This window comes from Thalia democratica, chromosome 9 (assembly GCF_965202585.1).
Source record: "Thalia democratica chromosome 9, ktThaDemo2.hap1.1, whole genome shotgun sequence".
Taxonomy (NCBI): domain Eukaryota; kingdom Metazoa; phylum Chordata; class Thaliacea; order Salpida; family Salpidae; genus Thalia; species Thalia democratica.
The window spans coordinates 34,395,049-34,416,052 of NC_139173.1; the positions used below are offsets into that span (position 1 = coordinate 34,395,049).

At 24.0% G+C, this 21,004-nt stretch overlaps 1 pseudogene across 1 annotated transcript in view; it reads left to right on the forward strand.

The window, feature by feature from the left end:
- The window catches only part of LOC145843913 (polyubiquitin-C-like), a 92,720-nt pseudogene that overhangs the window by 58,562 nt on the left and 13,154 nt on the right, over window positions 1-21,004 (forward strand). Inside the window, exons 14-15 of the transcript XR_014370261.1 lie at window positions 18,447-18,555; window positions 18,875-19,002. The product of XR_014370261.1 is annotated as a polyubiquitin-C-like (transcript). The remainder of the gene's footprint in view (window positions 1-18,446; window positions 18,556-18,874; window positions 19,003-21,004) is intronic.

A 21,004-nucleotide genomic window follows, 5' to 3' on the forward strand; every position in this document is an offset into this window, starting at 1 on the left:
TTTTGAATGCATTAAAAAGTGAGTATTGGATTGTTATTTAAAAAGATAAAACAAATTTATACTACGCAAAAATTTTTTTTACAATATTTAGTTATTTCTTTGCTTATATTTTTAATATAGAATACTAACTGCAGTAAGAGTTGATCCATTCTCAACTCCATGATCAGATAAAGTAGAAGGTTTTGAATTTCTTTCGTCTTTCAATTCACTTTCACCAAAAAACAAGCGTACCTGATGTAACGGATGACCTGAGTTTTCAAATGATAACATGAATTTTGTATAAAAATAAGAAAATAGGCTTTGTTTTTTATCTTGGCGAAAAAACTTTTACAAAAAATAAACTCAACTTTCATAAACTTCACTTAAGCAACTTATTAAGTAACAATTAAGTAATTTACTCAAAAATAAAGCATAAATCCTATATTAGTTAAAGACATTTTGATGTACAACTGTTTAAAACTTCAGTGCAACACTTATTTTGTCAGTTAATTTATTTAAAAAAGTTTCACTACCTTTTTCTTTAGCTTTATTTATAAGATCTTCAATGCTGTCAGAAGCTTCAACTTCCAATGTGATGGTTTTACCAGTCAAAGTTTTCACAAAAATTTGCATTTTTATTTTGAAAAGCTGTAAAGATATTTGTATTTATAAATTGGTGTCCAACAAATTTCTACCAAGTAAATCTAGTTTTTCTATTTTATTTTTTGCAAAAATGAATATAAGATATCAACTAATATTTACTTTTAAAATAAAAATGCAACCAATACACTTGTAATACTTTTCATAGAACTGTTCCTATAAAACTTAACTTTTAAATACCCAAAAGGACTTATTTGTTAAACCTATTGTCAGTAGTATAAATTTATTTACAATAATTTCAAATTAAATGTAAATTTATGTTTAACTTTTTTACACTAAAAAGTTTTATTATGGAGCAACATAATCTTGACCTTTTAAATAAGTCAGTTTTTATGTCTGTTCAACAGAAATTGTGAAATGTATAATAATCATTGACTTTACTGGAGTTTTTATTTTATACTTTTGTGTTCATAAGTAACATTTTGAGTTTAAAAACAAAAAAAAATGTTTGAAAATGTTTTAGTTTAAAAATATTTAAGGACCAGCTTATGATATGAAAATAATAAATTTGAATTATCTAAAAAAATAGTTACGCTAAAAAATTAGTATTATGAACTTAAATAATAAAACATTTACTTTGTAATACATTTTCATATAATTTAAGATTGTTTACTATACTGTTGAAATTTAGCTACCGTTAATTTTTAAAACGTGCTAACTTATAGAAATGATTCTATATATTTTTTGTTTTTGAAAAGTTTAGATAACTTTAATGTGAATAAGCGAATAAAGTGTTGTGCTTAGTTTGTACTGAACACTAATAAAATTATACTATTTGATCACAATTACCCCACATTAAAAAATGTGAACGATCTTTATAGTTGTTTGTCTTTAATAAGTATAAGATTAAAATTGCTTAGGAATAGTTTAAGTACAAGAGAAGACTTATGACTCGATAATGAAAACTGACTTTAAAAATTTGTATCATCATACATTGAATTTAATGTTTGCTAAATTTTAATGTTATTAAATGTACGACATACTGCATAATAAAAGCTTTTACAAAAAAATTAATACTTGAAATGTTAATAAACAAAATCTGTACCGTTAAATGATTACTTTATTTACCAAAGTTTAGTCTTGTGTTTTAAATTATATGTAATATTTTAGTTTATAAAGGTTTTAAAACATAGCCAATGTTCATAAAATTTGTTGGTACTTTTCCATAATCAACAAATTTTTTATGAAATGTGAAAGTTCGTTTAATACTGTAGGTAAAGAGTTTTGTACTTATATGTTTCAGCATAATAGTTACATCGAAAGACAATTTAAAAACACTTATAAATGGAAACTAAAAAGTTAAATTTTAAAAATTTCATCAACAACGATACAAAGTTTTAATATACAATTTTAAACTATTGTTGATAATTTATAAAAAACAAACAAGTATTTATTATGGTAGAAGAAAGTTTTGACTTTATTAATTTTTCAGACCCATATACGTTTAGTTTTTAGTGACCATTGAAACTGGTGGCCTGTAGACTGCAACCTTTAGTTAGTAGATCCGAGCTGTAAAATATTACTTTTCAATTTGGAGTTGATCAGTTTACGATACTTTTTAAATTATTTAAACTGTATTTTTTTAGAAAAACATATTTTTATTTGAGTATTACAATTTTGAAAACTTGTTATCTTTAAATTAGTAAATTTTTGAATAAAGGCCTAGTTAAACCCATGGCCATAAATCAAAGTTGCAAAAACTTACGTAATTTTTAAAGACTGCTAAAAAATTGAAAAGGCTCCCTTATGGCCCTTTTACTAGTTAAGGGCCCCCTTTGGCCTATTTACATATTATGGCCCCCTGACTTCCTCAAATGGCCCCAAGGGGGTACCTTGGTCAACTTTGGGAAACCCTGGCCTAGTCCCTAACTTGTAGATTTAATTTTAAAGTAATTAATTCTTAGCCTTAGAAAAACTGTACTTATACAATAATTTTTAATTTCAATTGTTTGAAAATTGAGGATTACATATAACGAATTACTAAAGTGCTTATCAACTATTACAAGATTGGTTTAAAATCACATAATGCTTAAGTATTATATTTTGTATGAACTTGCTAGATTGGTTTAGAACAAATCAGCTTGGTATACCTTAAAACTTATGTAAATATTTAAACTTAAAAAAATCAAAACGTTTTTCTTGAACTATATTAAATTTTATTAAAATTAATAACTTCATGGTTAAAAAAAGGAATAACTATTTTACTATATACATACGAACTTTAAATACTAAAAATTGAACAACTTAAGTTTATTTTCCAGAAAAAATCTACTTTTTTATAAGTATACGATTAAAAATATCAAAGTTTGAAACCGTTAGTTTTAAATAAAAGATTTTAGTCTACAAATATATAATTATTTAGTTGATGTTGTCTAAGTATTAGCGAACAATTTGTAATAAATTCATTAACTATTAACAAAATTTAAACAAAAAATTGTTGTAACACTTTTAATGTAAAAATAAACTTTATTTTATCAGTTGGGCTAGACTGCTTACTTTCTTGAACTTATTCTAAATTGTGAAACAATTTGTCCTGTCTGTTAGTTAGTTCTTAAGTACAATAAAAATGTTTTATTATTTAAATGATTATGATTTATATGATTTAAACTTTAGTTAGTTTATTAAGTAGTTATAAGGATAAAGCAGAGATTTTTTTTTCATATCAATATTCGCTATGCTGAGTATATTTAATGCAAACTCAAATTTAACAATGATTAGAAAATATCAAGTTGAAGTTGTTGAACTTGTTCTAGGTTTTTAATATTTTCAGGTATTTTAATTACAACATTTTTTACTTACTTTAATCTAATATTGATTTTGTAAGTTATAAAATTCAATTTTATGCTTATTGAACTCATTTCCTAGTTATATTTTATAATCATTTTAAAATAATTATCCATAACTTATGACTACTTTTGTAATACTTTGTAAGCTTTTCAAGTATTTATAGAAAACTCACTTAGTTAAAACAATGGCCTTTAAATTTGATTAGTGTTAAAGCAATAAATATTTTATAACTAATTTAACAACAAATATTGATATTGCTTTTGAATAAGCAGCTTAAATTAAAAATTTGTTAAACTTTTTCATCAATTTATCCTACCGTATTAATTCAAACATTTTTGAATACTAACAGCAAATATAGTTATATTCTCAGTTACTTTACATTTTTGACAGTTTAGTACATTTTAAATAAGTATACCGATTAAGATAAAAATAAACACTATCTTTTTGAAAAAATGTTTAATGTAATTTCGGGTGAAAAGTATAACAAAATGAATCAGCTTAGTTAAATAAAAAATTCGAAATATAACATAGTATCATAGCAGTAAAAACAAAATTGCATTGATAAAAATAGGTATCGCATACTGAGCACTTTAATAAATGTGGAAATTTATTCAAGCACTAAGTCTCAACACCAAATAAATAAGAGAACCATTCTGGATGTTGTGGTCAGACAAAGTCCTTTCATCTTCCAATTGCTTTCCAGCATAGAGTAAACGTTGCTCGCATTGTGGGTAACCTGAAAAAAAATAGAAAGTAACATTATATTTCAAATATTTTTATTATTTTAACAAAGTAAATTAATCTAAGTTTTCTTTTAATTAAATATTATTTCAACATTAACATTTAGTTATAAACTATATATTTAACTCAAGTTTTTAACCTCAATTATGTGTTATTATTGTATTTTATTTTCATGTATGTAAAAAGTATAAGTACTGTTCTATTCGTAATAAAAATTAAAACTATTATATTTCCAAATTTAGTAGACTTTTTAGTAGTCTACTAATTGATAGGACAGTTTAAGTAAGTTTATTAAATTCTTAATATGTTATCTTAAAAGTTGTCATAAATCTACAAGTTATACAAACCTTCTATGTCTTCGATCTTAGCTTTGACATTTTCAATGGTGTCAGAAGCTTCAACTTCTAATGGGATGGTTTTACCAGTCAATGTTTTCACAAAAATTTGCATCTTTCTCTATTGATAAGTTTTTAGTAAAGTCTAACTTATAGTTTAAAATATGTATAAAAAACCTTAAACTATTTATTCAATAAGGATACAAAAAAAAATTATATACGAGCTTTAAAAGGTTTTGTAAATTTTTAATCTTATTAAAAAAATTAATATACTATATATTTTATAACGAAAATAATATAAGAGCTTTGACAACTTAATACATGAATTAGTATTTTGTTTAAAATAATAAAAGAAATAAAAAAATTAAAAGTTATTTCATAATACTAAAATTTCCAATAAGAAGAAATTTAGTTGTTTTTAACATTGTTAGCTATCTACGCATTTTTACTTTTTAATGTGTTTAATATTTATAAACTAAAATAATTTGTTATCCAAGCTATCCTTATATTAAAAATTTTAAAGACTACCACTTTTTTTAAGTGTCGACTATAGTCAATCATTTATTTTTAATTTAATACCTATTTAAGAAAAAAAAAAATAATATGTACTATATTTTCATTCAATGCATTAAAGAGTGAGCATTGGGTAGCTATTTAAAAAGATAAAACAAACTTATATTACGCAAAAATTTTTTTTTTAATATTTAGTTATTTAATTGCTCATATTTTTAATACAGAATACTAACTGCAGTAAGAGTTGATCCATTCTCAACTCCATAATCAGAAAAAGTAGAAGGTTTTGAATTTTTTTCATCTTTCAATTCATTTTCACCAAAAAACAAGCGTACCTGATCTAACGGTTGACCTGAGTTTTCAAATAATAACATGAATTTTGTATAAAAATAAGAAGTTAGGCTAATTTATCTTGGCGAAAAAGTTTTTACAAAAAAATAAACTTTTATAAACTTTACTTAAGCAACTTAAAAAGTAACAATTCAGTAATTTACTTAAAAATAAACAGTAAATCCTATACTAGTTAAAGACTTTTGGTGTACAACTGTTTAACATTTCAGTTATATCATTTTGCCAGTTAATTTGTTTAAAAAAAGTTTCACAACCTTTTTCTTTAGCTTTATTTCTAAGCTCTTCAATGCTGTCGGAAGCTTCAACTTCCAATGTGATGGTTTCACCAGAAAAAGTTTTCACAAAAATTTGCATTTTTATTTCGAAAAGCTGTAAAGATATTTGTATTTATAAATTGGTCGCCCGCAAAATGCTATCAGGTAAAACCATTTTTTTTTCTTTGTAAGGAAAAATGAATATAAGAAATCAACTGTTATTTACTATGAAATTAAATTGCAACCAATACACTTATATTACTTTTCATATAATTTTTCCTATAAAACTTAGTTTTTAATTACCAAAAGCTCTTATTTGTTAAACTAGTTGTCAGTATTATAAATTTATCTACAATAATATTTAATCAAAAGCAAATTTATGTTTAAGTTCTTTACACTAAAAAGTTTTATTGTGGAGCAACATAATCTTGACCTTTAAATAAGTTTTTATATCTGTTTATCAGAAATTAGGAACTGTATAATAAGTATTGACTTTACTGGTGTTTTAACTTTATACTTTTGTATTCATAAGTAACATTTTCAGTTTTAAAAAAAATGTTTGAAAATTTACTTAGAAAAAATAATAAATTTGAATTATCTAAAAAAAACTAGTTACACTAAAAAAGTAGTATTACCAACTTAAAAAATAAAACATTTACTATGTAATATATTTTCATATAATTAAAGAATGTTGGATATAATGTTGCAATTTAGCTACTGTAAGCTTTTAAAACGTGCTAACTTACAGAAACGATTCTACATTTTATTTTTTGAAGAGCTTATATAACTTTAATATAAATAATCGAATAAAGTATTGTACTTGACTTGTCCTGGATAAGACGTTAAAATGTATCTATGATGTGCGACTCGTTAACCGAAAGATTTTTTCGTGCACCAGGTCCTATAACCAAACATTTTGAGCGTATTTTATGTCGATCAATAAACTATATGATATAAGCATAAGAAAAAAAACTTACTGACATAAATTTTAAACTGATTTCTTAAACTTATATAAAATTTTATCGTGTGTTTTATAGTTTTGCTTGTACTGTGGTTTATTTTATATAAACTTATCGATATCATTGACGTTTTAGTGGTTCAATCTACAATTTTTCTTTAAGTATAATTATTATTTATAATTACAGAACCCAACTATTTCATGCTCGTAAAATTTTTGTGTTAACTGGTTTTAATTTAAACAAACTATTTCATAAGTTATACAACTCCTTCTCTTTTATTTTTCAAAACAGCAAGTACTTAATTTCAAAAAAAAAAACAATTAACTGTGATTGAAAACGTTTGTTTTAAACTTCTTTAAGTTAAAATGTTTCTTATAAAATAATGTTTTTGTATAAAAAATTATTGTAATTATATTGAATAGTTATAACTTATTTTAATGTTTAAATCAATTAATTAGATTCCAGGCCTTTCTTTGAATAATTTACTTACTAATTTCGTTAGACACTAGTTTCTTAATACTTAAAAATAGTATTACTTGTATTAGTTATGCATCTCTTCCTATGAAAAAATATCATCTTTTAACTTTTATTATTTCGTCTTTTTATGGTTTCCATTTTCTTTTTCATTACAAAAATTAGTTTTTATTTTTATAAAAGCTGACTTTGAAAACTAACGTAAGGAGAAAAAAGTGCTAAACTACTATTTCATACAAAAAAAAAAACTTCTATTTTGTATGTTGTGCCCGTGTTTTGAAAAATTAAAGAACTATTTCAATGGTGAGGATTTTATTTTTTTTGTTAGTAAATAAAATAGACAACCGTGTAAGAAACTGTCTTACTAAATACTTACTATGTAGTATGTATTATTAAGCAAAAAATAGCTCTAAATACTTATTCTTTTAATCTGATGCATAATACAATGTTTGTTAAAATAACAGAAAAACTGTTTACTTATTATTTAAACGTTTAGTTAAATGATTAACCAATTTTATAAGAAGTCATTAAATTATTGTTTTACTGGTTGTATTGCTAATTATTCGAAACTTAAAATAAACATAATTGTGATATTTTTAATACAAATAATTGCTGTAAAAGTAGAAATAGTGTATATACTAAAGTTAAAATTCAAAATTTAATGCTTGTTGTGTTCTTACATCAATATAATTGGTTTTCATAGAAATAACTGGTTTACCTGTTTGGAATTTTTAGAAAACAACTTTAAAAACAAATATTTTCACAACTTTTTAAAGTGAAAATATGCAAATATTTCTGAAACTATTCTGTGGTAAAACCATCACATTGGAAGTTGAAGCTTCTGACACCATTGAAAATGTCATGAATAAAGCTAATGAAAAAGGTTATATAAAAATGTTTGCACTATAGAATGACAATAAAATTTTGGTTTTGAATTGCTTTAGTTCTTTAAGTTGAAACTGAAAAGATAAATAAATTCAACTTAAAGGTTTACTTTTTACTTAAAACTTTTTTTTTGCCAAATAGATAATACATTGTATTCAAATATAAACTTTTTACTTAGTTCTTTTCACTAATCTATACAATTTATGTTTGAAATTTGAAAACTCAGGGTGTCAATTATATGAAGAATTTGTGACTTTTGGTCAACACAAATTGAAATATGGAAGAAATTCAAGACCTTTTACTCTGTCTGATTTTGGAGTTCGAAATGGATCAACTTTTTCTGAGGTGAGTATTTTACATGCATATTTCTCAATACAAGTTATAAAATGGGCTCAAAAGGGTTTGGTACAAGGACCTGGTTTACGAAAAGTCCTTTCGGTTATCGAGCCAAAAGCTTAATGTCTAATCCAGAAGAAGTTATTTTTAAGGTGCTACCTTTTGTTTAATATAAACTGGTTTAGACTTTATTAGTAACTTTAAACATAATGTTTTGACATGCACTAATTTTTGATACTAAATAATGTTTATTATTTTTGTTACCTTATATTTGTGCTGACTATCAAAGTTATTGTCTTGAAAATAAAACTAACCACAGTCACTTCCTTATTAAATATAGGGATAGTCTTCAACAATTTTTATTTTAAGTATTTCAAAAAAAAATATATGAAAAACCTGTTTGGTTTAGAACAATTATTTGAATTACTTAAGACTTAAAACAGGTAAATGACAATCTAAATTTCAGCTTGAATTGTTTTCAATTTATAAACTGAAGTAGAAAAAAATTTAACATAAATTTATACTTTGCCTATAAAAGCTTTTGTTTAGTAGGTTCTCATTTTAAGCTAAAGAACAACAAAAGTTTTGTTTGGAAAAATAAAACAACTTAGCTTTTATAAGTTAAAGAGTTATTTATGTTAAAAACTAGGATTAACTTTTTGTATCCTATTGAGTTTTTGATTATGACTTAAATTTAAATAAAATCTTATTAACAGAAAATGAAATTAATTGTGATGTCACTCACGGGTCACAACTTCACTTTGGAAGTTGAAGTTTCTAATACAGTTAAAGATATCAAAGATAATTTGGAAGGAAAAATGGGTAACTCTAACTTAAAAAATTGTGAAAATTTTTAAGATAACAGATTGAAGTAAATCTCTAACATTATTAGGGTGGTCGTCAGTGTACATTAAATATTTGATGATTTCTGGTGGTGTAAAATTACTTGACGAAAAAACACTGTCTTACTATTATATACAGAACAACTCTAATCTTTATGTGGTGTTTAGGTAGATAAAGTAAAGAGGTTAGGTAAGTCTTATCAGATTGTCGTTTAAATAAAAAATAAAATATAATTTTATTGTCTATCAGGTAAGTTATTAGTATATCAGTAACATTAAGCTCATAAATTCATAATTTTGAAAAATTGATAAAAATTTGTTTAGTTTTCTCTGAAGTTGAAAAACTTATTATGTATATGTTTTAATTTGTTTTTAAGGTAAGTTGACTACACTTTAAAGCTTATAAGTTGATAAAACAATTATTTGTAGATAGACTTGGTACAAATTTTTATTAAATGTCTACATCAGGGTTTCCAAAAAAGAGCCCTACATTATAGAAATAAAGCCATAAGCATCAAATGGGTCAAGTAGGGCCATGGGGCCGTAAATTAAAACTTGCACTAGACATTCCAGATTTGATGATGAAAAGCAAAAAAAAGTTCTTAAGCGTATTTAATGGTTGCTTTTTGAAAAACTTTGTCGAATGGTCCAGCTTATTTTTTTCTTTAAGGGGCCTTATGAAATTATTTTTTTTTAAAGTTCTGGTCTATGCACTACATATTGTAAATTTTTACTTAATTAAACCTATCTAAAACAATGTTTTAACAGTTATTAATTGTTGTTCAGGGTAGACATCACGCAAGGAATATTTGAAGAAAATCTAATCAAAATATAGAATGACTTAGTAAAATCACTGAATCTAAAATGAAGCTGAACTTACTGTGTTTTCTCGAGTTTGTTTAATATAAGTTATAGATTTGTGATTTTATGTAGTCCATAAAAGTGTTTTATTTTGTATAAAGTGTTTGTTTTGTTTTACTTTGAACTGCATTAAACACAAAGTTCATAAACATGTGTTTTAGTTATATAAAATAATATACGTAAGGACCTATCTATACTGCTAAAATAATACAATTAAAAATATAACATTCAATTACTGTTTTCCCACTAAAAACTTGGGTGATCTTGAAAAATGTTCGTCTAAAATAAGTATAAGATTAAAATTGCTTAGTAATAGTTTAAATGCTAGAAAAGACATGACTGTTTAATAAAGAAACTGAGTTCATGTATTTTTTCATGAATAAACTAAATTTAATATTTTTTAAATTTATTATTATATAAATTTACAACATATTTCATGTAAAAAGTTACCAGAAGTTTAATACATAAAACGTTAATAAACATAAAATGATTACTTTTTTTACCAAAGCTATTCTTGTGTTCTTAATTATATGAAACATTTTAACTTTGAAAGGTTTTAAAACATAGCCAACGTTCATAAAATTTGATATTTTTTTTTTCATAATTGACAAAAAAATTTAATAATTTATGTTAAAATCCGTTTAAAGAAGTTAATATTAAATATTATATTACTAATATTGTAGATGAAGAGTTTTTTTACTATATATTAGCTGTATCGAAAAACAGCCCAAAACCGTTATATAAAGAGAAACTAAAAACTAAAAAAGTTTAACAACCAATATTAACATGACATATTTTTATTATACAATTATAAATGATTGGTGATAGTTTATTATGAATAAACAAAAAAATATTCATTATGACGGAAGAAAGTTTTTATTTAAGCAATTAGTACAATACTAAATATAACTTAAATATTAAAGAAAACCTTCTTTTAAGAAAAGTTTTATAGTTATATAAGTAAGAATGGTGGAAAATTTCTTATTTTATTTAGACTTATTAGATACGAAAACTTTAGAGCTGTATGTTATTTTATAACATCATACGTTTAAATTATTTTACGTTATTTTACATATCAACGTTACCCCACACTAAAAAGTGAGTGATCTTGAAAAACGTTTGTTTAAAATAAGTATTAGATAAAAAGTGCTAGTTTTATATTTTCTTACATTTGTTAAAATAAAATAAAAAGTTTCACATATAAATTCATAATGACCAAAAATAGGTCAATTAAAAGACTTAAGAAACTTTTGTTTGTAATATTCATAAATATAACAGTTTATTACTTGAAATCATAGAACAGTTTTTTTCTATAACTTTTTTACATTGTGTAGCTGTAATAAAGGAGTATTACAAAATTAATCAAATTTGGTTGTTCGTCAATTTTTAACCGTTTTCGTAAGTTACAAATTTATGTTAAAGTTTATTTGATAAAGAATATACAAACTTTAAAAGTTCACTTATTTATTTAATTTAGTCTTATAGCTTTATCTGTATTTAAACGTTTGGTCCTTGAAATAAACTATATCGAAATTCTTAGAGTGTATTAGTTTATTCCGATAATGCTCTTCAAATAAAAAAATTAAGTAAATAAAATAATGAACAAATATGTAGTTTCTCATGCAAAATATTTTTTTAATACTGATGGAGAAAAAAAAGTTCAAATACCTTATAAGCTTTCTCAAAAAACTAACAAAAATGTTTAGACAAAAGTTACATGAAGTTAAATGAAAGTTTTGGGTTTCAACAGTTTATATAATATGTTGTAATTTTGGATACTGAATTTAAAACTGACATCAAAGTTTTAATTTAATCTGTTAACTTTAAAAACAAATATAAACCTGATGTTATATTATTTTTCGAAGGAAAGTAATGATTTATAACTGTTTTATAAACTAATAAAAGTATAAGGACAAACTATATTAGTACTAAAAACTAGTTTTTATTGGAAGTTTTACCAAAATAAGAAAAAATAGATGTTTTTTTTATAGTTATTTCACGTTTTTCAGCAGAAAACTCACGGAATTTAATAAGTTGCGAAAACTTTTTCTGGCGTGGCTTCTGGCTTACACCATTAATAATTTAATTACCTTTAAAAAGAAATTTTAAAGTTTAAATAAAAAACTAAATGTTATGTTTCAAGTACGATTGCTTTAAAAATTTCTAAAGTGACTTACTTTACATGTTAAGGTTTTTATTGACTAAACTAGTTTTGAAAAAAGATAGAATGTTATCTTTAGTAGTATTATTACGTCATAATAATGAACAAAACTGTGAATTTATTAAATCACTTAAAATTTTCTTACAGCATAGAAGCTTAAACATTTTTATCATAAAATGTTAGTGTTTAATATTGAAAAAATTTTGAATTTTTTCTTACGGAAACGGTCCGGATAAGTGAATAAGATCTGTACTAACAGATATAAAGTTATATTGTTAGTTACATTTTAGACATTTTATTACTATTTAATTAAATATACTAACTTTATATTGTTTATACCGATTAAGATAACAATATTTTTTTTTTTTTTTAAATGTTTAATGTTTTTTCGTGTGAAAAGTACAACAAAACAATCAGCTTAGTTAAATAAAAAATTCGATATATAACATAGTATCGTAGCAGTAAAAAACAAAATTTTGCAGATGAAAATAGATAACTCATACTGATCACTGCAATAAGTGTGGAAATTTGTTCAAACAAAAAGTCTCCGAATACATTTTACAATCACCGAGTAAATAACAGAACCATTTTGGATGTTGTAATCAGACAAAGCCCTTTCATATTCCAATTTTTCTCCAGCCCAAATCAGATGATGCTGGTATGGTGGGATACCTGAAAAATATTCAAATATTGAAAGTAATAATACATTTAAGTTTTTTTTTCACAAAATTAGTTAAATTATATATTAAAATTTTTATACTATTTCAACATTTACAATAAGTTATAAACTTTACATTAAGCTCAATATTTTAACCTCATTTATGTAATATTAAGGTATTTTCTTAATGTATGTTAAAAGCATAAGTACTGTTCAATTCATAATAATCATTAAAGCTATTATATTTCCAAATTTAGTAGATTTAAAACTACTTATAGATGGGACAGTTTGAACATATTTACCAAGTTCTTAATTTATTATCTTAAAAGTTGTATATCTACAAGCTAAACAAACCTTCTTTGTCTTGGATCTTAGCTTTGACATTTTCTATGGTGTCAGAAGCTTCAACTTCTAATGTGATGGTTTTACCAGTCAATGTTTTCACAAAAATCTGCATCTTTCTCTATTAATAAATTTTCAGTTAAGTCTAACTTATAGTTTAAAAATTGCATAAAACCTTAAACTATTTTTTAATAAGAGTGAATACAAAAAACACCATATACGAGCTTTAAAATGTTTCGTAAAGTTTTAATATACTTCGAAAAATATAACGAAAATAATATAAGAACTTTGACAACTTCATACATGAATTAGTGTTTTGTTAAAAAAAACAATTAAAATTAAAAGAGTCCTTTTCTACTACAAAAATTATTACTACGAAGCAATGTTGTTTTTAACATTCTAATCTATTTACACATTTTTATTTTTTAATGTATTTAATATTTTTGAAGTAAACTAGTTTGTTATCCATAGCTATCCTTGTTTAAAAAACTTGTGCTAATGTTTCTGACTTTAGTCAAATGTTTATTTTTAATTTAATACCTATTTAGGAAAAAAAAAAACTAATATGTAGTATATTTTCATTCGATGCTAAATTTTAAATGCATTAAACAGTGAGCATTGGGTAGTTATTTAGAAAGATAAAACAAACTTATATTACGCAAAAGTTTTTTTAATAATATATAGTTATTTATTTGCTTATATTTTTAATATAGAATACTAACTGTTGTAAGAGTTGATCCATTCTCAACTCCATAATCAGACAAAGTAGAAAGCCTTGAATTTCTTTCATCTTTCAATTCATCTTCACCAAAAAACAAACGTACATGATCTAACGAGTGACCTGAGTTTTCAAATAATAACATGAATTTTGTACAAAAATAAGAAACTAGGCTTTGTTTTTTATCTTTGCGAAAAAGTTTTTACAAAAATATAAACTCAACTTTCATAAACTTCATTAAGCAACGTATTAAGTAACACTTAAGTAATTTACTCAAAAATAAAGCATATATCCTGTACTAGTTAAAGACATTTTATGCACAACTGTTTAAAACATCGGTACAACGTTTATCTTCCCAGTTAATTTATTTAAAAAAAGTTTTACTACCTTTTTCTTTAGCTTTATTTTCAAGATCTATTATGGTGTCAGAAGCTTCAACATCCAATGTGATTGTTCCTAGAGTCAATGTTTTCACAAAAATTTGCATTTTTATTTTGAAAAGCTGTAAAGATTTTTGTATTTATAAATTAATTGCCCACAAAATGCTATCGGGTAAAACCAGTTATTTTACTTTCTTTGTAAGCAAATTAAATGAATATAAGAAATCAAATAATATTTACTTTTAAAACGAAATTGCAACCAATAAACTAGTTTTAATTTTCAGATAACTGTTCCTATTGAACTTAATTTTTAATAAGTAATATGTTTTAAATACCAAAAGCACTTATTTGTTAAATCTATTGTCAGTAGTATAAATTAATCTACAATAATATTAAATTAAAAGTAAATTTATTTTCAACTTTTCTACATTGGAAAGTTTTATTATGAAGCAACATAATCTTGACCCATTAAATAAGTTTTTATGTCTATTCATCAGAAATTATGAACTGTATGTATAATAAGTATTGACTTAACTGGTGTTTTAACTTTATAGTTTAATATTCAAAAATAACTTTTTGAATTTAAATACAGTAAAACTTATTATTGTTTAAACTTGTTTTGTACTTAGATGAAAAGTTTTTAAGAACCTATGATGAGAAATAATAACTTAAGAATTATCTTATGAAAACTGGTTACACTAAAAAAGTAGTATTATCAACTTAAATAATAAAACATTTACTATTTTCATATAATTAAAGATTCTATAACAGAAATGATTCTATATTTTATTTTTTGAAGAGCTTATATAACTTTAATACAAATAAGCGGATAAACTATTGTACTTGACTTGTCGTGGACAATAAGTTAAAAGGTATCCATGGTTGCAACTCGATAACCGAAAGGTTTTTTCGTGCACCAGGTCCTAGGACCAAATATTTTGAGCGTATTTTATGTCGATCAATAAACTATATGATTAAAACGTTTGAAAAAAATAACTTACTGACACAAATGTAAAAATAATGTCTAAAAGTTATATAACATTTTATGATAAGTTTCATACTTTTGCTTGTACTGTGGTTTATTTTATATAAAGTTATCGATATCATTGACGTTTTATTATTCAATCTACAAATTTTCCCTAGTATAAGTATTATTTATAACTGCTGAACCCAACTATTTAATCTTCGTAAATTTTTTGAGCTAGCTGATTGTAATTTCAACAAACTTTTTTGTAAGTTGTACCGCTGTTCTTTGTTTTATTATTCAAAATAGCAAGTACTTGATATCAAAACTAAAATACAATTAATTGTGATTGAAAACATTTGTTTTAAATTTGTTCAGCTCCTAAAGTTTCACAATAAATAATGTTTTTGTATAAAAAAAGTGTTGTAGTAATATTGGATAGTTATAACTTGTCTTGGGCTCTAAATCAATTTATTTTTATAGATTTTATTCACACTCTGAATGACTTGCTTGTTTAAAAAAGTAGATAGTGTTTAAAAACTTATTCGTTATTTAAACTTTGTCCCAGATTCATAAAAGAAAACTATTCTCGAACAATACAAAATATACAAAATACACACCGCAATCCGACTATAAATAATTTTTTTGCGAAGAAGTTTAAACTGTTTTATTTTGGCTTAAAATTATTGGTGGTACTATTTGTAAAAGTAAGCGTTATTTTGCCGTTATTGAACAACAAATTGATTTGCTTTACTAAAACCTGATATTTTTATGTAAATTAGTTTAGTAAAATAAGTTGAGCTTTTGGAGTTCAATGTAAAAACTTTGCTCGTGTAAGCTTATTTTTAGTTTACTGAGAGTTATAAAAATTTTTGTATACCCACAGTTCCAAACTTTTTTTCTTTATTTATTCACTACCACTGTTACCCCTAACCCTTGGTCGGCAAGCGGTTCTCGGATTTTACTGGGTTGCGCGGGTTGGAACTGATCGGTTCTCTAAAATTTTAGTTTATACACAGCAAAACAAAAACAAATATGTTGTTGATTTTTTTAATTAAATTCAAACTGAATCTTTTGCACTCTTTTCATACTGGTCGATACACTGATATTATATACTTGACTTCTTGTTATTGCAAGTTTACAAATAAAACTTTTTTTATTTGATTTAAAGTCCTATTTTTATTTACTATTTTACATTTTGAGTGTTACGTATTTTTTATACTATTAGCAGCTTTAGAACTCGACCTTTGAATGCTCTTTGAATTAACTGCGAAAGCCTAACATTTTTTTCTACATTTTTTTTCATTAGTAGCTTTTACATAAAAATTGTAAAAGCATGTGGTGTACGACTGGATAACCAAAAGGTGTTTCGTTGACCAGGTCCTTAGACCATACTTTTTGTCAAAACTTATTTATTGTTCAATAACATATTAAAAACATATTACATAGTATATAGTTTAATTTTTAGGTTTTCTTAATTTTTCTTAATTGATTTAAAATTTTTATTTTCATCTCATAGGATGGTTCTTTATTATAATTGAAAAATTCTTTATTATAAAATTTAATTCAAGTACATAACTAGTTCAAACTGAAATTCTATTGTAGTTAAATTTAATGAATTACTTTTGAATACAAAAGTATAAAGTTAAAACACCAGTACTGTCAATGCTTTTTATGTAATTCACGAATTCTTATGAATAGACAAAAAACTAATTCATTTAAAAAGACCAGATTAGGTTGTTCAATAAAAACTTTTCATTGCAAAGCTTTAAACACAATTTTACCTTCAATTTAATATTATCATAGATAAAGTTGTGCTACAGAAAACATATTTAATGAAAAGTGCTTTTGTAAAATAAAAATAAAATTTTGTAGAAAAAGTTATATGAAAAGTAAAAATAATGAATTGCTTGTAGTTTAAATTAAAAGTTTACATTAGACTACTTTTCATATTCTTTTAATTTACTTAAAAATAAAAATAAAAACTATTTTCATCTGATAATTTTTTTTAATCTTTGGATAAATATAAACATCTTTACAGCTATTTAAGCTCTAAAAAATGCAAGTATTTTTGAAACTTTTGACTGGTAAAACCATCACATTGGAAGTTAAAGCTTCTGACACCATTGAAAACTTTATAAATAAAGCTAAAGAAAAAGGTAATAAAACTTTTTAACATAAATTAACTGTAAGATAAGTGTTTTGAGCATTTACTAAATTAAGATTAAAAAAAAGCAAGCTTTATAGTTTTAAACATTTCTACATAAAACAAGTTAGTTATTATTTCTTTAACTGTAAACGATTCATGCGTTTTTAAGTGAATAGCTTCATTGTAACTTTAATACATTGCTTAAATTTAGTTTAGAAAAGTTGAATTTGTGTTTTTGTAAGTATTTTTATGCAAAGATAAAAAATAATACTTACATATAGCCTAACTTCTTTTTTTTTTTTTACAAAACTCATGTTAATATTTGATAACTTAGGGTATCCACTTCATCAGAAAAGTGTATGTTTTGGTGAAAATGAGTTGAGCTATGGAAGAAAAGAAAGGCCTTTTACTCTGTCTGATTATGGCATTCAAAATGGATCAACTCTTACTATAGTTAGTGTTCTCTGAAAAAATATTAGCAAGTAAATCTCTAAATACCAGCAATATTTTTTGCTTAGTATAATTTTTTTATACCTTAATGGATTAAACATTAAACTTCAATTAAAGAAACAGTTTGTGTTAGTTTTATATCTTCAAAACATGTAATGAATTACAAACAAATGTTAGTCGTCACTTAAAAGAATGGTAGTCTTAAAAAGTAGTTTTTTATACAAGGATAGATTTAGATTACAAATTGTTTTGGTTCAGAAATATTAAATACGTTAAAAAATATAAATGTGTAGATAGCTAACAATGTTAAAAACAATAAAATTTCTTTGCATTTGAAATTTTTGTATTATAAAATGACTCTTTAATTTTCTCCTCGATTGTTTTACATAAGTTTCTTAGTTGTAAAAGTAAAATTTAAAAAGATAATACAAGTTTATGCCTTTATTTTTTGAAGCTCTTCGTTATTGTTTTAGTAATAAAATTTATAGTATAAAGACTTTGTTATTAGTAAGCTCAAAAATTTAAAAAAATTTTAAAGTTTGTATGTTTTTTCGATTGATTTATATAGAAAAAAAAACAGTTTCAGTTTTTGTTCAAGGTTCAAGTAATAAATTATAAGTTAGACTTTACTAAAAACTTATAAATAGAGAAAAATGCAAGTATTTGTGAAAACATTGACTGGTAAATCATTCACATTGGAAAATGAAGCTTCTGACACCATTGAAAGTTTCAAAGCTAAGATTCAAAACAAAGAAGGTTTATATAAATTGTAAAGTTATGGTAAATATTAAGATAAAAGTTTAATGAACTTGATAAAATAAATTTAATCTGTTTAATCTATTAGTAGACTAAAGTCCACTATATTTGGATTTCTAACTGCTTAAATGTTTATATTGAATTAAACAGTACTTATACTTTTTGCATATATAAAAAAAAAACTTAATATATACTTTTTACATACTTAGATTAAATATTACATACTTGAGATTAAAGCTTTGAACTTGGTGTAAAGTTTATCATAATAAATAATTAATTCGTAATTTTTTTAATATTTTCATATTTAATATATTTTCAGGTATCCCACCAGACCAGCAACGTTTGATATTTGCCGAGTACCAATTGGTAGATAGAAGGACTTTGTCTGACTACAACATCCAGAATGGGTCTATTGTTCATTTCGTGTTGAATATTCGTTGAAAATTTGTGGTTGAGTTCCACAATTATCACAGTTCTTACTATGTTTTACCTATTTTCATCAGCGCAATTTTGTTTTTACTGCTATAATAATAAGTTATATTTTGATCTTCTTTTTAACACAAATGATTGGTTATAACTTATTTTTTCAAAAAAATAGTACTTTTGTTATCCTTATCAGTAAACAATAAGACTAACTTGTCAAAAATGTAAAGTAACTGAGAATATAACTTTATATTTTCTGTTAGTCTTTAAAAATTTAGGTTTTAATTTTTGAACTTACTAAACAGAAGTATTCAAAATCAGATATAAAAAGAAATATTCAAAATCGACAGTTAAAGCTTGTTTTTTTTCTATATCCTCAAAGTTATTGCGAAAAAGTTTAGCGGATTCCATTTTTGTTTTAGCTCGGACTAAAAAAATATATATTAAAGTTTTTAACATAAGTGTTGTAATTCATAACCAAAATAAAAATAAAGTTATAATTTTCAAATTTTAACTTATTTTGTTGCTTGCTTGTTAAATTTAACATAAAGTAGTGTTCGTTTAACACGATTTGTTGTTTTTGATAGAATTTAAATTGAAGTCTATTGTTTTAACTTATTAAGTTTTCTATTTTTATCTGCGCAATTTTGTTTTTTACTGCTTAAATGCTGTGTTATATTTTTATTTATATGTTGTTTTGGTTGACAGATTCGTTTTTTTTTGTATTTTTCGCTCGAAAGGAAATAATAGTTTTTCAAAAAGTAGTATTTTTTGTTATTTTTATTTAAAAGAAAAAAGACTAAATTGTCAAAAAAGTAAAGTAGCTTCGAACATAAATTTATTTCTGTTAGTGTACAAAAAATTTTTGCTTTAATACGGTATGATAAAAACGAAAGTATTCAAATTCGGCTGTTTAAGCTTAATTTTATTTTCCTATTTCCTCGTTCCTAAGTTATAGCAAAAAAAATAAATTGCGAACTAAACTAGAATAAAACATTTTTATTTTGGTTTACCTCGGACAAGAAACAACTATATCCTAGTTTTTATCAAAAGTGCTTTTATTTATAAAAAAGTTGTTAAAAAGTTAAACAATTTTATAGTTAAAATTCTTTATTAAAAAGCAATATCAGTGTTGGCTTGAAAAATTTATTATATAGTAGTGCTTGCTTCAACACGAATTAAATTTAAAGATTATTGTTTTAACTAAGTGAGTTTTCTATGAGTACCTGAAAAACTAGTAAGAAGTAATATTTAAATGTATTTTGTTTTGCTGTATAAAGTTTTTTGTTACTGTTTTGAAATGCGTTAAACACAGAGCGCATAAAAGTGTCTATTAGTTTTATAAAATATAAGTATTAATAACTTACGTAAGTGTACATCTAAAATGAAGATGAACATTCGACTACAGCCTTGGTAACAAGAATTTTGGTAATCTTAAACAATTTAAAAAAAACACATATGTTTAAGTTTATAGTTATTTGAAGGTTAGTCAAAGTTGTATAAATAGTTTGTGTAAATATTGGACTGATGGTTGATTTTACAGTAATTTTAAAGTAAAGTTCCAAAGATATTAAATTTGATAACCAACTCAAAAAAAAAAGTTATGCTAATTTTATGCAAATTTTTTATACATATTTTTAAACGATTTTATGTCGACCAAAACAGGACATCTGAAAGAGTTAGTGACGTAACATGAAATTTCTAAAAATTTAAAAATAGTTTAAAATATATATTGGATATAATATTTGGGGAGGTTGGGGTGAAAATTAAAATCAGTACGAAAAAGGCTGAAAGCAAGATCGCACAATCGCGCGCTAAGCGCGCTGTTGTTCCTATTATGCGAAGCAAAACCGAAAGAAAGCGGAGCTTTCTGAGGTTGGGACGTACAAAGAAAGCGAAGCTTTCGAGGCATGGAAGTTAAAGCAAGATCGCGCGCGAAGCGGGCCTTTTTTGCGAAGCAAAACCAAAAGAAAGCGAGCTTTCTGAGGTAGGAATTTAGGTTAACGAGTTTAAAGTTAAAATACTA